This window comes from Pectinophora gossypiella, chromosome 14 (genome assembly GCF_024362695.1).
Source record: "Pectinophora gossypiella chromosome 14, ilPecGoss1.1, whole genome shotgun sequence".
NCBI lineage: Eukaryota > Metazoa > Arthropoda > Insecta > Lepidoptera > Gelechiidae > Pectinophora > Pectinophora gossypiella.
This window is the reverse complement of record NC_065417.1, coordinates 1,214,060-1,236,160: the sequence shown is the minus strand read 5'-3', so window position 1 is coordinate 1,236,160 and position 22,101 is coordinate 1,214,060. Positions and strand designations below refer to the sequence as shown.

Genomic DNA, 22,101 nt, shown 5'->3' with positions numbered 1-22,101 from the left:
GGTTTTCCCCGAAGGGTAAGGCAAAGGGTACTATGCCCATACAGCCATGTCTTACGTATTTTTTTTTCTTGATGATTTATGAAATGATGAAAGGTGATGATGATGAAACCTAAACCCCCACCCTCGGAGTAGACTCCTACTCCCGAACCCCGCAAGTCCGCATAAACTTTTGAGTTATGAAACGGCTTGTTGGCACGAAGCGAAAATAGGTAGATACACCTTGTTTATTGAATACTCCGATATAATAACACTGTCGCGAATATTTTCCGACTAACTTAATGCGATCATTAACCACAAAACGCCACTCGTATTAATTATTTAAATTATTCAATGAAGAAAGCAACTGTCCCGTTCCCGTTCCCGCCAAAAAGCCACGTTGGACCGATAACGCGCGGGAATATAAACGCTTTAGCCAACAGTGTGACCTCAACAGAATCGCATTTGCCACATAAGTCCGATATCGCATGTTTTATTCATCCTTGTCGACAGAGGCCGCGGCGACTGCATTTTCGATGTTTCCCTGATTTCCTATACATTTTAAACTTAAAAAGATTTTTCTAAAAATACACCTACCTACCGCATAAGGAAGAAAAAACATTGCGGGTGAGGAGTAGGTGTACTATACAGGGTGTTAGTGACATCGTAACGAAAACTTTCAGCGATGATTCAGGCCATGATTCTGAGTTGATATCAATTGAAATTTTCCGTCGCAAAAGTATGGAACGGAAGATAATTTACAAAAACAAATACTGAGGAGGATGATTCAGCTCATTATTCTGAATTAATGTCAAATGGATTTCCATCGGAAAAGTATATAGAATAGAAAATAATTAAAAAATATATATGAATTTTGCATACGAAAATTCTACTTGATATTAACTCAGAATCATGGTCTGAATAGTCCCCCTCAGTATTCGTCACGATGTCACTAACACTCTGTATACACCTCTACCTACCCCTTCAGGAATAAAAGCGTGATGCATCTTCTTCTATCGTGTGGCTTGTGAGGTGGATTCCTGACCTCATCAACCCTGGTGTCAGCGTTACTAGTGGGCGCCAAAGGCCCTTTACGTGGCTCACATAACGACTACGTACTTACATCAGTAAGTAGTTGGCGGGACCAACTGCTTAAAATGCGTTCCGAAGCGCAGACCAGCACAAGTATTTGCACAACCTTAACAATGTTATTAAACATTATTTGCAAGGAATGAGCCATAAATAACCAGAATTGGTACTTCGTCATCTTATACCTACTTTCTAAGGTATAAAAGAGACGTTGTATTGTTTTTACGACGTTACTTTAGCGATAAAATATAGGTACAATTTTAGATAATATCTTCGCTGTTTAGACAGCAGTAATTAGCATTTATCATTATAAAGTTCGTTAAAACTGACAGGTAGTATTATAATGTATTTTAATGGATATTGGAAAGGAGTAATTTAGGTTTTAAAATACGCCGAGATGATATCATGTTATGTAATGTTAACGTGTTAGTAGGAGATGGAAAAATATGGGTGTATAAGACTGAAATTAATCAAATTATTAACATAGGAGTTCTTGTACGGCTTTGAAATAGACAACTCTGGGCCCGCAGTCGCGTCAGAGTACTACGGGGCGGAAGGTAAGAGGGAAATAACTGAAACTATTTTTCCCTAAAAAGTAGCATGAAAAATGCTTAGCTCCTTAATTAATAAAAATGACATAAAATCTGAACTAAAAAGAGATTATATATTTTGGAAAACCAAAAAAAAACATTTAAGCAATGAAAACAGATTTAAAACTTAAGGCGCGTCATCATTCAAACATAGAACAGAAAAAACAAAAGCTGTTTTAAATTCCTAAAAGAAAATTGTGAAATGTGCGTTTATTTGTCCAAATGATTATTCGCTTTGACCGCGCGCTGCCGAGTAAGAGATTTTAATATGCTTCCTACCGTACATCAAAGCAAATACGCCAAAACACAAATTAAATACAGCCAGGGTTAAGTTATGAGAGAAAAGCTACAGTAAATCATAAATAATATAATATAATTTGACTTACATTATTTTAACAGTAAAAGAGAGTCATGTCAGGGGCCTATGGCGGCTCAAGAGTAAGTAACCCTGACATCAGGGTTGATGATCTATTTTATTATTCTATTCTTAAAACTATAAAGTCATGAATTTTGCGACGGAAAATTCCACTTGATATTAACTCAGAATCATGGTCTTAATCACCCCCCTTAGTATTCGTTACGATGTCACTAACACTACATAATACTACGTATATTACATATAGATATTCAACATCAAAAATGGCTTAAGCCATTTTTTCTGTGTCCGTCAAAATCGCCGGTCACTCGTGTTCTATCGGCGTATTTTAAGTTGAAATGGTGCCCAATAACTGCTGCCCACGTAGTGCCGCCTAGTGCCCATCACTAGAAAATTGCTTCCAACGTATTTTAGCAAAAAAATGGCCCCGATTCCTGCAGACACCTCCTAATTTTACTTTAAGTTATACCTGTCATTTTATTATCTGCCCAAAAGGAACGGGACGGACAGCTCTCAATTTTAGGAAGAATGAGTAAATGAATGAATAACCCGGGCGAATCAAAAAGATATCTCGCTGGTATGCAAACCGTTTGACGCGTGTTGTCAACATAATTCTGTCGGGTTATTGGCCAATGTAAGATTTTTAGACGGTTGTTTTAGATTTGTGCTTAAAATTGACGTGTGTTCCATAAATTGTATGCTTGACGATTACCCGTCCCTTTCCTTTTCGGCGGATAAGAAAATGACAGATATTACTTCAAATAAAATTAGATGGTGCTTACAGGAATTAGCACCATTACCATTTAAAGGTGACCGGCGGTTCTGACGTCACGATGGTCGGTCACTCGGCGTGTTTATATATAGAGGCCAAGATACGATCATATTTATGAGCCAATAATTGTCTCTGTCCATACCGAAAGGGATTAGGGGCGTGAGCTATATATCTGAGTATTATTAATTATTATTTATATTATAGAAAAATTCAGTATGCGCAAGTCATTATCAAAAATCCACCTTCCAAATTCCAACCAACTTGTCAAAAGCAGATTTATAGCCCAATTAAATATAATTTTGTCATTTTTGTTTGATGTCATCTTGTTTTATTTAGATTGAACATAAAAATAAATGTATTTTTGTAATTTACATGTTGTAATGTTGATACAGTACTGAATCCGACGAATAATTTGATTTACATCTTATGAATGAGATATTCTTTACAAATGTTACTTTTAAGAAAAGTTGGGAGCGGTACGTCTTTGTGTTTACACTCATAATATGAATGTCTTTAGGATTTTACACTGAGCCCAGCGAATAATTTGAAAACAGTGGTGAAATTATTCATAATTTCACTTTATGATTAGTTGTTATAATTATAAAATTTATGTTTTTTTGTAGGTGTTTTTGGTCTATTACAGAAACGATAATTCCTGGTGTCAGGGTGTAAGCGAGCATGCAACCATCAGTACTGTATAGCACTAATGATATTTACCAGCCCAGCACTCATACCTAAGAGTCATAAAATATTCCATCCCTGCATAACTAAGTTGATACTTTGAAACCTATAGAAATTGATTGTATTGCAAAGAACCTTGCCAAAAACTCGTTCAAAAATATTTCCAATTTGATAGAGAGGACGAAAATGAAGAGTTCGTTCGGAAATGAATCGCTAACGGTACATGGTGCACGTAGGAATCACGTCACGCGCTTCGTTAGCCTGGACACACAGACGGAGAACTAGAGACGTACGATCACGAGCATTAATATGTATACATTTTGGTACCATGTCACATTAACTTTTTTGACAAATTGAACTGTAAGTCTCGCTAAATGTCAAATATGTTAGTGCGACAAGAGTCCTAAAGTGGGTGCATTATATTGCTCATGACTGTACCATGTAGGGATGTCGCAATGAGTAGAATCACTAGGCTCTGAGTTGATAATACTGAAAAATTAACACCATTACCATTCTCATAAAGTGCAAACTTCTTCCAAATATATTCTCGCGACTGTGCACGCCGAGTCGATGCGAGGAATTTGGTATTGTCGGACAATATTGCACTTTACTTGAATCGTAATAGTTACTTATTCCGTGTTACCAGCAAGTGCTCGCCTCGCCAACCTAAAGTTAACAAAAATATGTCGTCCGCGCAGCGTCCTTGCGCAAGGTCGTGTCACTTGCAGTTCGCTCAGTATATGAAAACCGGTCGCCTACTTCTCGCGGCTTCTCGATTTTTCGATCCATTAACAAAGTTAATGTATATTGTGCTTTATAACAATGACGACTCAATGCGAATTGATAATAAATGAACTTCTCTGCTTTATCCAGTGTAAAGCAGCGATTTTGGATGAACAAGCTATAGTGCAATTGTGTGATTGTTTTTCGGAAAAAGACGTCGAACAAGCCAGAGAAGTCCTCGTCGGGCTGTCCCTGCTACGCAACACGAGAAAGGGAGACGGGAAGAAGAAACGAAGCTTGCAGGATATCGTAACGGCAATTAAGGAAACGGCGACAAATCAGTCACCACCAGTCTTCGTCGCAAAAGATCTTCACCGCCTGCCCCCCGTAACGTTCGACTACATTGACGTCTCAACATTACTAAAGGAAATTCTACGTTTAAAACAGGACGTGCATAATATACAGTGCGATTATCTAAGAACAAAAGATTTAATATCTATTACTGATCAAGTACAAATCCTGCAAAACACAAGGACGAAGCAAGAAAGCGATCAAAACCTGACGAAAATACCATGTGAGAAAAAGACGGAGAAAATAATTACGAATAAGACAAGAAAATTAGACACACGACACGCAAAAATTAAGAAAAATCCATCAAAAATACTGAAGGTGGGAGAAGAAAAAGGCACTAACGGTCAAGTGACGTCAGCGACTTCGAACACAGCGCGCGAGCCGCATCCTAGCAGCGGGGTGCGCAGTGGCTGCGCGAGCGCCGAACCACAGTCGCGTGCAATAAGTAGCCCAATCACAAAATCGAGTCTTTTGACTCTGAACGACACTATTACCGACAATAATAATACGACAGACGACAGTTTTACAACAGTCGTGCACAAGAAGCCTCGCTACAGAGCGATTAAGAGAAATAAAAACAACGTCGGAACTGCTCAACTACATAGTAGCAAAATACAAGTAGCGCCAAGACTTACATATATTTATGTATCAAGGTTTCACCCGGAAACAACCACATACGACATAAAAGATTTTTTACAAGAAAACGACAAAACTGTCGTAAATATTGAAAAACTTACGCAGTACAATAGTACCGATTTTTCTTCTTTTAAAATTACGACTTATCAGGCACAGGAAGGCACATTACTTAACGAACAATTCTGGCCAAGTGGAATAGTTTATAGGAGATACAAACTAAAGCGAGGCCCGCGATCACCGCAGGCGCCTCAGGCTTACGCTGGTGCGGCATCTGTCAGCGGCGGCGGCACCGTCCGCGTTTAAACAATGAAGACGAGTCTCGTTAGTTTTAACTGCAAGGGAATAAAACGTACGCAGCAGCATGTGCGTGATTTATGCATGAAGTACGATCTTATTGCGCTTCAGGAACACTGGCTAATACCCGATGAAATAGACTTCTTGAAGACTATACACCCGGACTTTGACTATCATGGAATATCTGCTGTGGATACATCAACAGTATTAATAGGAAGGCCGTATGGAGGGGTAGCTCTGTTATGGAAGAGGTCACTGTTTACATGCGTCACCCCAATCGATACCGGTTCGACGAGAGTTATGGCTATGCGTGTGAGCATAACTTCAGCGACGTCGGTTACAGAACAAAGGAGTTTCATTGTCATGTCGGTGTACATGCCAACGCAACACCCAAATAACTTAACCTTGTTTACTGAGTGTTTAGCAGTGATAAGTGCAGTGATAGAAAATAACGACGATGAAAACGTAATCTGTCTTGGTGATTTCAATGCGGATTTTGTGCGATCTAATCCTAATAACATCTTTGGTCCCGAACTAAGAAAGTACAGTGAGGAGCAGAATTGGGTATGTGTGGACACTTTATTATTAAATTCGGACACGTATACTTTCCAAAGTGATGCACACCGCACGCTCACGCGTAGCTGGATAGATCATTGTATAGTTACGGACTCTGCGTTTAGTATGTTTACGAATGCGCGAGTGTTAACGGATGTTTATGCTTCTGATCATTTTCCTGTCATATTTGATTGTAATATTGACATGATGATTCCTAAATTGGTTTCTGCATGCCCCCCGCGTGTTAGCAGGGTGATATGGGGAAACAGGAGCGTTGAACAAACGCGTCGTTACTCTGAGCTTTGTGATGAGTACATTAAAGCAATTGAGTGGCCAGTATCTATATCACCATGTTCCAGCAAAGTGGCATGTTGTAAGACCGAATGTAAACAAGCAATAGAAAAGGTATATATACAAATAACAGATTGCATGCAACGCGCGGCCGTTAACTCCTATGTAGGTAAAACTAAGAAATGTAATAGACAGCAGGTTACAGGTTGGAATTATCACGTAGCCTCTTATCACTCTAGAGCTAGATTAGCATATCAAACCTGGATATTTGCTGGTAGTCCGAAGGAAGGCATTTTATATGAAGAAATGTATAATACTCGCAAAGACTTTAAAAACAAGCTTAAGTGGTGTCAAAGAAATGAAAATAAGATACAATTAGACATTATTGCTTTATATAGGGCAAAGAATGACTTCTGTAATTTTTGGAAAGAAACTAATAAACTTAAGTACAGAGCTAGTACTCCTATATCAGTTAACGGCAGTTGTAATCAATCTGAAATCTCAAATATGTTTATGAATAAATTTAAAAGTGTCAGCGGGTCTGTTCCGTCGAACGCGGGCGCGCCGCCACCGCAACCGCGCTCCGACGCGGCGCCTGGGCCGCCGCCGTGGCGCGGGGAGACACCGCCGTATGCGCACGACTGCTCCTATAATATTCGTATTACTGTTGAGGAGTTTTGTAAACAAGTCACAGACATGAAGCGCGGCAAATCCCCCGGCCACGACGGCCTCAGCGTTGAACATGTTCTCTATGGAGGACTGTCGGTGTGTGAAACACTGTGTACCTTGTTTAATGCATGCGTTGAACATAGCTACTTACCTAGTGAACTTATAAAAACAATTGTAGTACCAATTATAAAGAACAGGACTGGGGATGTATCTAGCCTTGCCAATTACCGCCCTATATCACTTGCAACAATTGTTTCAAAAGTATTTGAACGTATTATTAACACTTATCTAAATGAAGAGAACATTCCATTGCATGACGCTCAGTTTGGCTTCAGGAAAGGGCTGTCAACTGACCTCGCTATATTTTCCCTAAAAAATACTGTAAAATATTATGTCACGAGAAATACTTCGGTATACTCATGTTTTCTAGACCTTAGTCGCGCCTTTGATACGATAGATTACAATACCCTCTGGAGTAAACTAAGAAATACTAAGGTGCCCTCTAAAATAACTAACCTACTACAGTACTGGTACATGAAACAAGAAAACCAGGTGAGGTGGGGGGAGGCACTCTCTGATGTGTACAAATTGGAATGCGGCGTGCGGCAGGGCGGGCTGACCTCGCCGGTCCTGTTTAATCTGTACATGAACGAGCTGCTGGAGAGGCTCAGCAGCACCAGGGTCGGCTGCCACGTGGGCGGCGCTTGCGTTAACAACCTCAGCTACGCAGACGACATGGTGCTGCTGAGCCCCTCCGCAGCCGGGCTCGCTCACCTGATACAGATCTGTGAAAGGTATGCAAGCGCTCACGGCTTAACGTATAACGTAAAAAAGACAGAAGTCATGATTTTCAAATATGGAAAGGGTCCTAAATCACTTCCTGTTATTACATTATGTGGGGAGACCTTGAAGTATGTATCCACTTTTAAATACTTGGGCCATATATTAAATGAGAACCTCAAAGATGATGATGATTTGGATAGGCAGCGGCGTGCACTTGCGATGCGTGCAAACATGCTGGCGAGGCGATTTACACACTGCTCCCATCAAGTAAAAGTTACTCTCTTCAAAGCCTACTGTCAGGCGTTGTACACTAGCCATCTATGGTATAAATATACAAAATGTGTGTTTAATACATTACGTGTCCAATATAATAACGCTCTTAGAGCTATACTCGGGCTACCATGGCGGTGTAGCGCGTCTGGCATGTTTGCAGTGAACGGGGTGAGCGACCTTATCATGCTATTAAGCAGGTTGAAAACATCTTTTCATGAGAGACTATGTTCCACAAAAAATTTTATTATAGACGCAATCTACAAGTCTGTGTATATAACTACATATTTAAAGAATGCCTGATTGTGCCGGATATTGACATGTACTTATTGCTTATTTATTATTATTATGTATAATTATTACAATTTCAATTAATAATAATTTCAATTTAATTTAATTAATTAATTATTTAAGTGGACAAATTATGTAATAATAATGATATTATGGGTGGGTGTATTAATTGTGTTGTATAATTAATATTATTGCCTGAAATAAACAATTTTTATTTTTATTTATTTATTTATTTATTTTATTATAAATTAAAGAATATTACTTCGTATAAAACGGACACTATTCGCCCCGCACCAATTCATATCGGTGCCGAGCTAGAATTACTTCACCCCCCGCTGGATCTCACTTTAATCTAAATGGCTGTAAGCAAGCGCGTAACCACGCGTTAGACAGCACACGGTCTTCTCTCTTCTATCGTGTAGGTTGTGAGGTGGAGTACCAACCTCATCAACCCTGGTGTCAGGGTTACTATTGAGCCGCCAAAGGCCCCTGACATGGCTCATGTAACGACTACTTACTTACATCAGTAAGTAGTAACCAGGACCAACGGCTTAACGTGTCTTCCGAAGCACGGATCATATCGGAACACACGGTAAGAAGATTTTTATATGGAGTTTCCGAGCTGTACCAAGACATTTCAAACCTCACTTGCGGTGTTGAAGGCATATATGAATTTGATGACTTCTACCGTCTGGTTTCTTTGTACCTATTTACCTTTTATTTGTTATTATGTAAAAAAAAAAAATAACGGTATGGTGACAGGTGACCATACCATACATATACATACATAAACAGCCTATATACGTCCCACTGCTGGGCACAGGCCTCCCCTCAATCAACCGGAGGGGGTATGGAGCATACTCCACCACGCTGCTCCACTGCGGGTTGGTGGAGGTGTCTTTACGGCTAATAGCCGGGACCAACGACCACACCATCTTCCGAAAAAATGAACTGAAAAAATAAGTAGTTTATCACAACTGTGATATGTAAAATTACATCTTTTTTATCTCATTATAAGACAAAAGTACAATAAATCGTGACTTAACTCACTAATGAATCATATTACACAGAACATCACTATGTTTGACTACCGGCGATGGTGGCGGGGAGACAGATTTAAACCTGAGAGAATCCGAAGAGGTATGTTTACAATCAGCTGCCACCGACTTTGATTAAATAAAACCTTATGAAATAAAGTTTTTTTTTTTCGAATATAAATTGAGTGGGGTAACGGGCAAGCTTGAATCAAAAGGTGTGCACTGCGCCCTGTGTCTCACAGTATTTATTCTCTCATGCGCGCTTTGCGTCTTCGCTGATAGATGGTGGAGTGTATGGAGAAAGTGTTTGGCTTTTTGCGAGAAAGATTTACTGATTTTTCTATTATTTTATATTTGTTTTAGTTTACTTTTTTCATGTTATTTACAGACTTATTTTTCTTTTTTTAGGTAGTTAATTTATTGTTTTTTTCGTCATGCAGCGCATTAAGGTATACTGTAATACTGTATGTATCTTTTTTGTAAATATTTAAATAAATAAAAAATGTGGGTATTCGGGATCGCGTAGCTTCTGTAAAAAACCGGACATGTCAAATCATCAGGTTAGGTAAGAGGACCTCTGAATGCTAGGGGGATGATGATTCGGAAACCGGGACAGAACGAATGAAATAATAACCTTTTAGATCCTCTCTCATATTTGTAGACAACCATCTTGCTCATCATCAGCTTCTATGTAATATTTTGTATATTCTATACTGAAAAAAAAATCTTATACTAAAATTATATTATCTTATATTATGACACAGTTCTTTACGTGACATGACGTCACTATCACACTTCCGTGTGCCGTCTAACGCGTAAGTGCGAGCGAGACATAGTCCGCGCGCTCTCCCTTTTACTCCTTAGCGCCTTACGGCCATTTAAGACTAAAGTAAGACCCAGAGGGGGTGGGGTCGGCGCCCGATACGAATAGGTGCGGGGGGGGGGGGGAGTGTTACCGTTCTATACGTATTATTCTTTATTCTATGACTATGCCTAAGCGCTTTCCTTTAAGACAGTAGTTTAAAAAAAACTTTACAAAGAAGGTTATTATAAAGTTAGTGATTATTTAGAAGATATGAATGCATGGGATTAACTGTCTGATAACTGATATTAGGCAGCTAAATTACTAAATTGTATAAAAATATTTTATGTTTATTTTATTTTTTAAAGAACGTCTAGGGCCCTGTGACGAGGTTTTTGTTGCAGCTTCTTTTCCCCGGCTATACAGGTTGTGAGAAGCTGCAGTAGTTTTAGGCGGATGAGACGTTCGTTATGTAAAAATTGACGATTCAAAGTGTAACCATGTTACCTACTGAATATAAAGATATTTTTGAATTTGAATTTAACCCACTCAAGACTTGTTGCCTCACGTGCGCAACCGATACTCAGACATTTTGTCACTTAAGGTATTAATGTATGTACGCAAGCGTCCCGGGCTCTATTCCCGGCGTTGCTTTACGGGGCGACGAGCTCGTAAACTGAGCGACTCACCTGCGCGGACACACCTACATTGTAGGATGGAACTAAAATAGAACTAATACTTTCAACAATTTTAATTTGTAAATAGATTTTTTTTTAATATTTTAGTGATCTTATGCCTAAGTAAAAACAAATGCGAAACGATCCTTTATTGTGTGCCATGATTTATTTATTTATTTATTTATTTATTTTTTTTTTTTTGCGATTCCTGCAGACACCTAATTTTATTTTAATTTATACCCGTTATTTTCTTATCCGCCGAAAAGGAAAGGGACGGATGATTGTCAACAAGTTAATTTTAAAACAAATGAATAACCAGGGCGAATAAAATAGGCATCTCTCTGGTCAATCAATCCGTTTAACGTGCTGACTACTTAACTCTGTCGGGTAATTGGCCGATGTAAAATTTTTAGACGGTTGTTTTAGATTTCTGTTTAAAATTGACGTGCGTTCCATAATTTTTATGCCTGTCGATTACCCGTCCCTTTCTTTTTCAGCGCATAAGAAAATGACAGGTATAACTTTACGTTGAAAAAATAAAATGACGCACGCGAATAATATACAGGGACGTTATGCGATGCGTGCATATGCGGACGTAAAAACTTTCAATCATATTTGTTTTTAAATCATACAGTTTCAACAAGACAATATTATTATAAATACAAAATAAATTACAAAAACCACATTAAAACAGTACCGTCATAAAACGACGCGTTTTATCGCCAACGAGACGATTACTAATTTTAACCAACCTTAAAATAAGATGTATTTATTTACGTTTAAAAACAAATTCTTATTTCAGGAATACAACATCGTAAAACACTTCTTGCGTCGTGTGTACTTTTAACACCTGCCTACGCAAAACATGAGCGTAACTTTAATCCCGACAACATAAACAGGGTTTCGTTGTGTTGTGCTATGTTGCGCCATGTTGTGCTATGTTGCGCTACGTTGTGCAGTGTGTTGTGTTGGCACGTAACTAGCGCGCTAAATGTAAGCGGAGATGAAGTGCTGAGGAAGTCAGCGAAGGAATTCAATAAGATAATATTAGTTATCTTGATTTGTATGTATTTATGGTATTTATAGCGCAGTGAACCAGGCCAGTGAATGTGCAGTTATTTTGAAGTCACATTGATTAAAGCTTTGAATTCTGATATTCATATTTACAAGTACCACCGAAATATAACATAAGCTCACGACTATATCCCAATTGGGGTAGTCAGAGGTACCATACACGGACTGGATGCTGATATGATGACCGGTTTCATGACTATATCCCAATTGGGGTAGTCAGAGGTACCATACACGGACTGGATGCTGATATGATGACCGTTTTCACGACTATATCCCAATTGGGGTAGTCAGAGGTACCATACACGGACTGGATGCTGATATGATGACCGTTTTCACGACTATATCCCAATTGGGGTAGTCAGAGGTACCATACACGGACTGGATGCTGATATGATGACCGTTTTTTGAGCCGACTTTACACATGGGATATGGATGGTAATATTTTTTTTTAAAGAAGGTGCAAAATTATGTTCTATAAAGCAAACTTTGCTAAGCTTAGGTTCTTTAATTGAGTCGTGTACGAGGTTCAAGATAAATTATGAAATTCAGATTTTTACTAAATAAAGACATATTTGAAACTAACGAAAAACATTTTCTTTTTTCTATTTAACTTATTTATGAATTACAATCAAGAAAAACTCAATAATAAGTCCAACATTTAATCGCGATTTTCTATTACATCACAATGTTCTTTTTCATACATACATAACACATACATAAACAGCCTATATACGTCCCACTGCTGGGCACAGGCCTCCCCTCAATCAACCGGAGGGGGTATGGAGCATACTCCACCACGCTGCTCCAATGCGGGTTGGTGGAGGTGTTTTTACGGCTAATAGCCGGGACCAACGGCTTAACGTGCCCTCCGAAGCACGGAATCATCTTACTTTTTCGGATAATCAGGTGATTCAAGCCTGAAAAGTCCATACCAAACAAAGGACAGTCTCACAAAGTGATTTCGACAATGTCCCCATCGGGAATCGAACCCGGACCTCCAGATCGTGAGCCTAACGCTCTAACCACTAGACCACGGAGGCTGTTCGTTTTTTGACTTTTAGTAAAAGTAACTGATTGGACTAGTTGGAAACTAGCCTATTCCATTACGTAAGGATTTGGTTTTTCAAAATGGGTCCCGTCGCCAATAAAGTCCCTTTCACTCTTAGTTTGGCATCCTACTCATTAACTCCTTAATAACAATGTAACTGTTATAGCTGTTACAACAACGTTACAATAAGTTACCATAATAACGTTCCGTTTATAACTGTGATAACGTTAGGCGTTAACGATTATTCGCTTGTTTATCGTTATCGTTGAGGATTGTAGTATTTTACGGGTCATTTGGAGCAAGTACTACGTTGAATCTGTGAATTGTGTTTGTTATCTGGTAAAGTTGCGATTGTTGAAGTAAAGCAACTTTCGCAGAGGCCGGTCATAGGATGGGTGACCACAAAAAAAAAGTTTTCATCTCGAGCTCCTCCGTGCTTCGGAAGGCACGTTAAGCCGTTGGTCCCGGCTGCATTAGCAGTCGTTAATAACCACCAATCCGCACTGGGCCCGCGTGGTGGTTTAAGGCCCGATCTCCCTATCCATCTATAGGGAAGGCCCGTGCCCCAGCAGTGGGGACGTTAATGGGCTGGTGATGATGATCTGGTAAAGCAGAAATTTTGATATCCAACACTTTCCCGAGAAATGCTTTTTCGCAGGTATGTGACCTAACCTGTATTGGGCTGGTTGTCCCTTCGCGGGTTGGAAGGTCAGACAGGCAGTCGCTTCAGTAAAAACCGGACCTGACAAATCTTCGGTTTAGGTAAGTGGACCCTGTGACAAACGGGATAATGCTACGGGGAGAGATCTGGTAAAGCAGAAATATTATTTTTACTTACGGGGAATTGATTGTATTAATTGTTAGTCTATTGGCAATTCATATCTTATCAAACCGGCATGGCCCTGTCGACGTTCATTTGGCGACAACTTGACCGCCCACTCCCTCTACTTGTCGACGTGGTTTGTCAAAATGGCTGCGTTGCCAAAGCGTATTGTGTGGTATAGAAAGAAATCGTGTGTCGACGTGAGCCTGTTGCGAGGTTTTGTTAACAAAAATTACAAAATAATGTCATTTGTCACTCGTCTTTAAAAAGTCGCTTGCGTCGATTTCACAGTTGCACTATGCCGTGATGGTATACCTTAGGTATCCTATTCAATCCCTTTTGGCGTATCTATGACTTAGAAATCAGAATCAGAATCATTTATTCAACGTAATTATCATGGATGAAGTTGTCGAAGGTCAACAACTGCGCTCTTGTCGGTGGAGTACTCGTCATTCCTCTCTTCTTCCCGCCAAATCCTTCACCTCCTGATACGACACGACCTGCACCTTTTCTTTTATTTGTAATAAGCTTTTTACATAATTAAAAATTTTATCTGGTATTTTATTGTAAAAACGTATACATAGCCCTAAAAAAAGGTGAATTTAATTTACATAATCTAGAATTTTGAATAACGATTCTAGATATGATATATATACCCAAACATAGATGCCCAAACACGCTTCATCACCTACTTTTCGTCACCCAACCAGTAAAGTGAAGACATAAAAGTTCCCATAAGATAACAGCATTGGAAAGTAATCACTTTGCACCCAGAGAGCTGCAATTAAAATAATTACAGGTGTAGCTTCACTCAACAACTTGTACAAATTAGGCAACCAACGTCCGGAGGTGTCGATCAAGACATTAAGCCGACGAAGTGACGGATATACAAGCAGTTATGTCACTACGCTTCAAATACAAATACAATATTGTTTTTCTTCCTGCTCTACCTGACTGGGAGCGAACGCCAGCTGCTTATCAACAGCTTGAACACCGACAGAGGGGTTGTGACAAAATCATAGTTTTCCACGAGGTCGGCTTACCTAACCTGAAGATTTGACAGGTCCGATTTTTTACAGAAGCGACTGCCTGTCTGATCTTCCAACTCGCGAAGGGAAAACCGGCCCAATACAGACAGGTTAGGTCACATACCTCCGAAATGCATTTCTCGGGTACCTATGTAGGTTTGCTCGCGATATTTCCTTCACAGCTGAGCACGTGATAAAAATTTATGATCCAAACATGAATTTGAAAATCATTGGTTTAAGCACTTGTTATTGACAAAATATCACATGAAAAAAAAAACACAAAGATGCTGAAAAGAACAATTACAAAAAGTGATTTCGACAATGGAGGACCTGATCGTGAGCCCAACGCTCTAACCACTAGACCATAGAGGCTATGTATGTTGTCTATGCGACCTTACTGCACATAATTATATTACCAGCATCTCAGAGTAACTCCACAACAAGCAATACACTCATCATTCACAACGGAACCGACAATCAATCTTGATACCAAAGAAATGCATTATCCACGTCATTATGCATTACACAATATCTGCCGTCTCGTTTTTATATTGTGCGCCGGTATTAAGTTATCTCTTTCAAAGATATCTGATTTAGAAGGCGAGTTTATACTGTAGACATTTTGTGGTAGATGTTTTTGAAGATTTTTTTTTTTTGTTGAGGAAAGGCCTGTGCCCAGCAGTGGGACGTTTATAGGCTGTTATTTATGACTTTACCCAAACCTATTAGTGATATCTGCATATATACCATAAGCAGTAGTTCCGTGCTTCGGAAGGCACTTCTGGTCCCGGTTACTTCTTACTGATGTGAGTATGTAGTCGTTACATGAGCCATGTCAGGGGCCTTTGGCTGCTCAGTAATAACCTTGACAACACACGATAAGAAGAAGAGTAGTTTTAGGCGGATGAGCCGTTCCTTATATAAAAAAAAATACGATTCAAAGTGTAACTAAGTTACCTATTGAATCCCAATCCGGAGATCCCGGGTTCGATTCGTGTCAACTTCATTCTGTCGGTTTACTGGCTAATGTAAACATTTTAGAGTTTAGATTTCTGCTTAAAATTCACGTGTTCCATAAATTTTATGCCTGTAGATTACCCGTCCCTTTTCTTTTCGGCTGATAAGAAAATGACAGGTATAACCTAAATAAAATTAGGTGGTGTCTACAGGAATTAGCACCATTGAGCAACAACGTGTTTTGACCCCAACGCATCGGGCCCGATGGTTTGGGTAGTGCATAAATATGGCCTTTAGGACGGAGAGGAGCGGAGATGTGTAGGAATCGACCAATCACCGTGAGGGAGAGAGTGACAGAACGTCTTCGTTTTTCGCTCTCTCGAACGCTGTGATTGGTCAAATCCGCACATCTCCGCTCTTCTCCACCTATCTCCCCGTGTAAACCCGGCCTTAGCGAAACATGATCGCGCCCTAATGCGACGGCACAAGCAATAATTCTGACACTTTCTCCAATGCCCAGCCGACCCTTTAACTATCAGTCATTATTTACAATGTCTGGATAAGAATGGCTTTATAAGTCTCGCCAAGTCAAAGCCAGAGGTTGTTTGAAATGGATTTATAACGGCTTAGCCAATAACTTTGTGGGGTATTTCATTTGAAACGACGGAAATACGACGATGTTTTAGATTAGTGTTATGTTCACACAGGGCGTTTTACCCGATTGCGACTAAAACAAAAAGGAGGGTTATGAGTTTGGCTGCTATGTATGTGTGTGTGTATCAACGGCTATCTCCTGAACACCACTATATGAAAGAATTTTTGAGAAAAAAATATTTTTTTTATACATTTTAGAGCGCGATGTTTCCAGTAGTCGTGTTTTAGTTTCTAAACTTATTTTTTTATATATTTGACAGGTTGTACAATAACATACATAACATTAATACTTCTTTTTCATATAGCAAGTGATCTTTAGGTCCGATACAAGTTGGAATCCGTACCATAAATTGATCTCGTTCAATTTCACTTCCGTACTTTCATATTAATATTATGAATTCGAAAGTAATTATGTGCCTGTCTGTTACCTCTTCACGCTTAACCCACTCAGCCGATTTCAATAAAACTCAGTATGGCGATAGTTTGAGATCCAAAAAATTATAGAGGATAAATTTTATCTCCGAAATCATCTATTAAAGGGATGAAAAGGGAAAGGAAAATAAAGTGTCGCGCGCGATAACCGAAATTGACGCGGACGAAATTGTGTTTTGGAAAGCTAGATATTAATATAACTAAATAATACCACCAAAGTATATACAGGGTGTTAGTGATACCGTACTGAATACTGAGGGGAATGATTCAGCTCATAAATCTGAGGTATCAAATGGAATTTTGAAGTTGCAAAAGTCTCTCTCTCTTTCTCTCTCCTTGGCATTTATCTGCCTTTTTCGTACTTCTCTTCCACTTCGCAAAAAGCTTTGCTTATTTTGAACTTGCAAAAGTATGGAACTGAAAATAATTTAAAAAACACCCTAACATTTACATGAGTTTTGCGACGGAAAATTCAAATTGATATTAACTCAGAATCATGAGTTGTATCATCCCCCTGAGTATTTGGTACGGTGTCACTATTTTTTTTTGACGTGACTTATTGTACATTTGCCGCAGATGGCATTAACTACTTGGCCGGACATTAACTACTTGGCCGGAACGGTGTCACTAACACCCTGTAAAGTGGTTAACTTGGTAATTAATTTTGCCGCAAAGAAGCGTACTGTGAATAATAATTATTAGTTGTAGTCAGTTGCCCAATTTAATTTAGTTTATTATAAAAGGACGCCACACACAAAAAAAGACAACAACATCATATCAAATTTTCACGAAAACAATTACAAAAAAACAAGACGGATGTTTGTCGAAATCTTCTTCTATCGTGTGGGTTGTGAGGTGGAGTACCAACCTCATCAACCCTGGTGTCAGGGTTACTATTGAGCCGCCAGAGGCCCCTGACATGGCTCATGTAACGACTACTTACTTACATCAGTAAGTAGTAACCGGGACCAACGGCTTAACGTGCCTTCCGAAGCACGGATCATCTTACTTTTTGGACAATCAGGTGATCAGCCTGTAATGTTCTAACCAAACTAGGGATCACAAAGTGATTTTTGTGATATGTCCCCACCGGGATTCGAACCCGGGACCTCCGGATCGTGAGCCCAACGCTCAACCATTAGACCACGGAGGCCGTTTTTGTCGAAATGATCATAAGGTGGTGGTGGACGTCCTGAGATAAAAGGGCCTCACTCAGCACAAGTCGCGGCGTGAACCACGACGCTGGTATTATGTGGACCTTGTTGGGTGACGCACGAACATCGTGTTCCATAAACATGTGTAATACAACAATAACACAGGAAACTAACAAAAAGGTCCACCACATTCGCAATGTTAGAATATTCACATAATTATCACATAATACACAGTAACCGCGTGCGGCAAACAGATAAGATCCTCAATTCGGGAAATTAGTCCACAAACACGCCCCGGGGCGAAACTATCCAGGGTTGAAATCAGGGAAACTTTGGGACAAGAGGTACGACGGAACTCTGATAAGCTAGATAGACAATACTGAGGTCCTGACTGCCTGTAAGCCAGACCCACTTAGGGTACAGGCGTGGATATATAGTGCTGTTATTTTCTCAATGTCCCTCGGTATTCATCGAATTTTCCGAATATAAATAAATGCTAATTTCCATGTTCATCAATTATTAGATTTATCGTGCATCAGAATTTGAATTTAGAACTAAGTACCTAGATTATATACTTTGTTTTTCGTGTTATTCATACGGAAAACAAAACAAAACAATAAAATACTTAGTTCGGAATTCAAATTCTGATACACGATATATCTAATAATCGATTGATGAACATGGAAATTACCATTTTATTTATATTCGGAAAAATCGATGATTATTACCGAGACATTAAGAAAATAGAAGCACTTTAACTTGATTATGATTTATTTTAGATATTATGTTAGAGTAAAAATCTACTTCAACGTATAATACATACAATTAATATATAGTTAAATGGCCAAGATTTTATTGGCCATAAAAAAATATGAAAAAAAAATCATAAAAAATAATTATTTCTATAATTTGTTTTTTTTTTTCAAATTCTATAGACAGTTGACTACCTGACTGCGCCCCTGGCACGCCCCTTTGTCTTACCTGCCTGTTAATTTCTTACCACGTTGCCTCACCTGAAACAAAAGGAATACAAATTAAATGCCACTCCTGCGCGTAATTTGATACTGTAGCTGATAATTTAGATTAGTTTCAGACGTTGTTTTGTCTGTTTATGAGTATGTTTAAGGGAACTAGCTGGCAAACAGTTGGGTTAGGTTAAAGTGTGGGATAAAAAGAGAAGTTATTAGTTACTACTGCAGACATATTGCGGGATATTGCGGCCAAGAAGCAAGGGCGGATCTTCGGGATTGTTGGTTATGGGAGAGGGTTAATGACACATAATGGTCTAGTGGTTAGAGCGTCAGGCTCACGATCTGGAGGTCCGGGTTCGATTCCCGATGGGGACATGGTCGAAATCACTTTGTGAGACTGTCCTTTGTTTGGTAAAGACTTTTCAGGCTTGAATCACCTGATTGTCTGAAAAAGTAAGATGATTCCGTGCTTCGGAGGGCACGTTAAGCTGTTAGTCCCGTTAAGGTGTTGGTTGGCAGCGTGGTGGAGTATGCTCCATATCCCCTCCGGTTGATTGAGGGAAGGCCTGTGCCCAGCAGTGGGACGTATATAGGCTGTTTATCTATGTAGGTCACTCATGCAAACGCGCAGGTAGAAGTACGAGTCGAGTGGATTGTATGATCCAATAACAAACTGGATTTACAAACAGAAATGGGAATTAAATTAAGCAACAATTCATTCTTGGTATTTGTGTTCTGTGAAAAACCGCGGGATTCACTGGTTTACAACTGGAGGGCACAGTAGTGCAATCGCCAAGTCTATCAGGGTTGTATAATACAAACCGTATCATGACGTGAACGAACGTTTTTGATAGTTTTGGTGATTCACTTAATAATATGACGTTACGAACCGTAATGTCATATTATTTAGGCAAATAGATGAATAGCTAGACTCGAAACTGAAATAAAGAAGTGAATCACCAAAACTATCAAAAACGTTATAAAATAACTAAATAGTGGCCCCGATTCCTGCAGACACCGCCTAATTTTATTTTAAGTTATATCCGTCATTTTCATATCCGTCGAAAAGGAAAGGGACGGATGATTTCACAGCTCTTAATTTTAGGAAGTATGAGTAAATGAATGAATAACCCGAGCGAATCAAAAAGGTATGTCGCTGGTATGCAATCCGTTTGACGTGCTGTCTACTTACCTGTGTCGGGTTATTGACTGATGTAAAATTTTTAGACGGTTGGTTTAGATTTGTGCTTAAAATTGACGTGTGTTCCATAAATTTTATGCTTGTCGATTACCCGTCCCTTTCCTTTTCGGCGGATAAGAAAATGACAGATATAACTTAAAATAAAATTAGATGGTACTTACAGGAATTAGCACCAGTAAGTACGTAAATAGATACATAATTATTTTTTTAAGACGCATATTAAGAAAAGGTCGACATCTTGTCGTACAAGGACGGCAAGGACCTTCCGAAGGATCGACAAATCTGGAAAAAAACTGGGACGAACTGAAAACAAAAGTTTAAACATTGCTATTATTAAATGAAGCATTTGGAAAATGCTATTAACTTAAATATACTGTTTATTTTTTGTAAGTAGATACCTATTATATTTTATTTAGCGCTCAATAGCACCTTTACACACGAAAATGCAAATAAACTTGGCTTTTTTTACAGCGCTGTTTTTATGGGATTGTTTTTACGAGATGAACTCAATTAGATGGGTTACGAGGTTTTCAGTTTATTTTTGAACGCCCACACACGTATCACATGGTAATAACAGCTCTTTATATTTACTGTTATAACAGTCAATTATATATATAAAGCATTGCGCACTTTTATGCGCAAATGTCAAATTGCAATATTGCTTCGATGTAGCCTTCCTAACCGCAGCTCTTATGATTCCCGATATTACATAATGAAGGTCTGACTGAGGTTTTTCAATGAAAAGGTAAATCTGTCACAGAAAAAAATATTTCAATGGGTTTAATTATCATAATTTTTATGAAACTATTGCGGTGAGTATATCGTCCGTATAGACTTCGGTTTAAGGTCGTTTTCCTGGAGTAAAACATATCCCTGGCCTCGTTCCATCTGTGTGACAATTTTCATGCAAACGCCCCACGCACGCCTTTCCAAAAGTCCGGGACTCCATAGTCCCGAGATATGGAAATGACAAACATAATAATAATAATAAAATGTATTTATTTACACATATTTTTACAATAGTGTTCATAAAGATAATTCTTAATTTACGTCTTAAGGGTAATTTTAAACAGAAAGAATTACTTTCGCATTTGTAGTATTAGTATCGATTTATGCACACACCAATACGTCAATGAACATCAAAGTTCTAAAACTATATACGCGGAACAAAGCTGTAACGTGCGCAGATCTAATACGATTCAGACGAGCGTGTATTGCATTTCAATTAACAAACGCCCGCGGCTTAGTGGTTGCAAAATCATTTCATACTACGTACCGTCTAAGTACGTTTACATCGATAACTAGTATGGTACTAGCTACCAAGACAAGTATCGACTGTACCTATGCGTTTCAAGTCATCATCATCATCTCCCTCTCGTTTTTCACAAGGTCTACTTACCTTACCTGACAGGTCCAGTTTTTTACAGAAGCGACTGCCTGTCTGACCTTCCAACCCGCGAAGAAATACCAGCCCAATACAGGTTAGGTCACATACCTCCAAAAATTCATTTCTCGGGAATGTGGGTATCCTCACGATGTTTTCCTTCACCGCTGAGCACGTGATAATTTATGGTTCAAACGCGACCTCAAAGTGAGAGGCAAGCGTTCTACCAACTGGGTTACCACGGCTCTCTACACCGACAAGAACTTACACTAGTGAACTAAATTAGTAAGGATGATTACTAAACATCTCTAATTTTGATATCAAGAACTAAATTAGAATAGCTTGTGGTTGCTACGAAGGCATACACCAATTAAATTATAATAATTAACCTATTACTCTATATTAGCTACAGTATTCCTGTTACTCCCAGCACTAACATTAATTGAAGGAACTAAAACCTGTTTTGCAGGCAGTAATTAATTAGTATAGCTCGTATTAGAATAATTATCCTA

General features: G+C 39.0%; 1 protein-coding gene and 1 long non-coding RNA gene across 6 annotated transcripts in view; one reads left to right on the top strand and one right to left on the bottom strand.

The window, feature by feature from the left end:
* LOC126372467 (netrin-B-like) overlaps window positions 1–22,101 on the bottom strand; it is a 215,986-nt gene that overhangs the window by 33,505 nt on the left and 160,380 nt on the right. The gene's annotated exons all lie outside the window — the stretch shown is intronic.
* Window positions 12,068–22,101, top strand: part of LOC126372601 (uncharacterized) — a 290,379-nt gene continuing 280,345 nt past the window's right edge. The window contains exon 1 of one of the 4 annotated variants that reach the window (XR_007567194.1): window positions 12,068–12,088. This is a non-coding gene — a long non-coding RNA (uncharacterized LOC126372601). Of the gene's footprint in view, window positions 12,089–12,138; window positions 12,160–12,209; window positions 12,231–12,280; window positions 12,302–22,101 lie in introns of those variants that run through there. The other 3 variants (XR_007567193.1, XR_007567192.1, XR_007567191.1) reach the window with 3 other exon arrangements.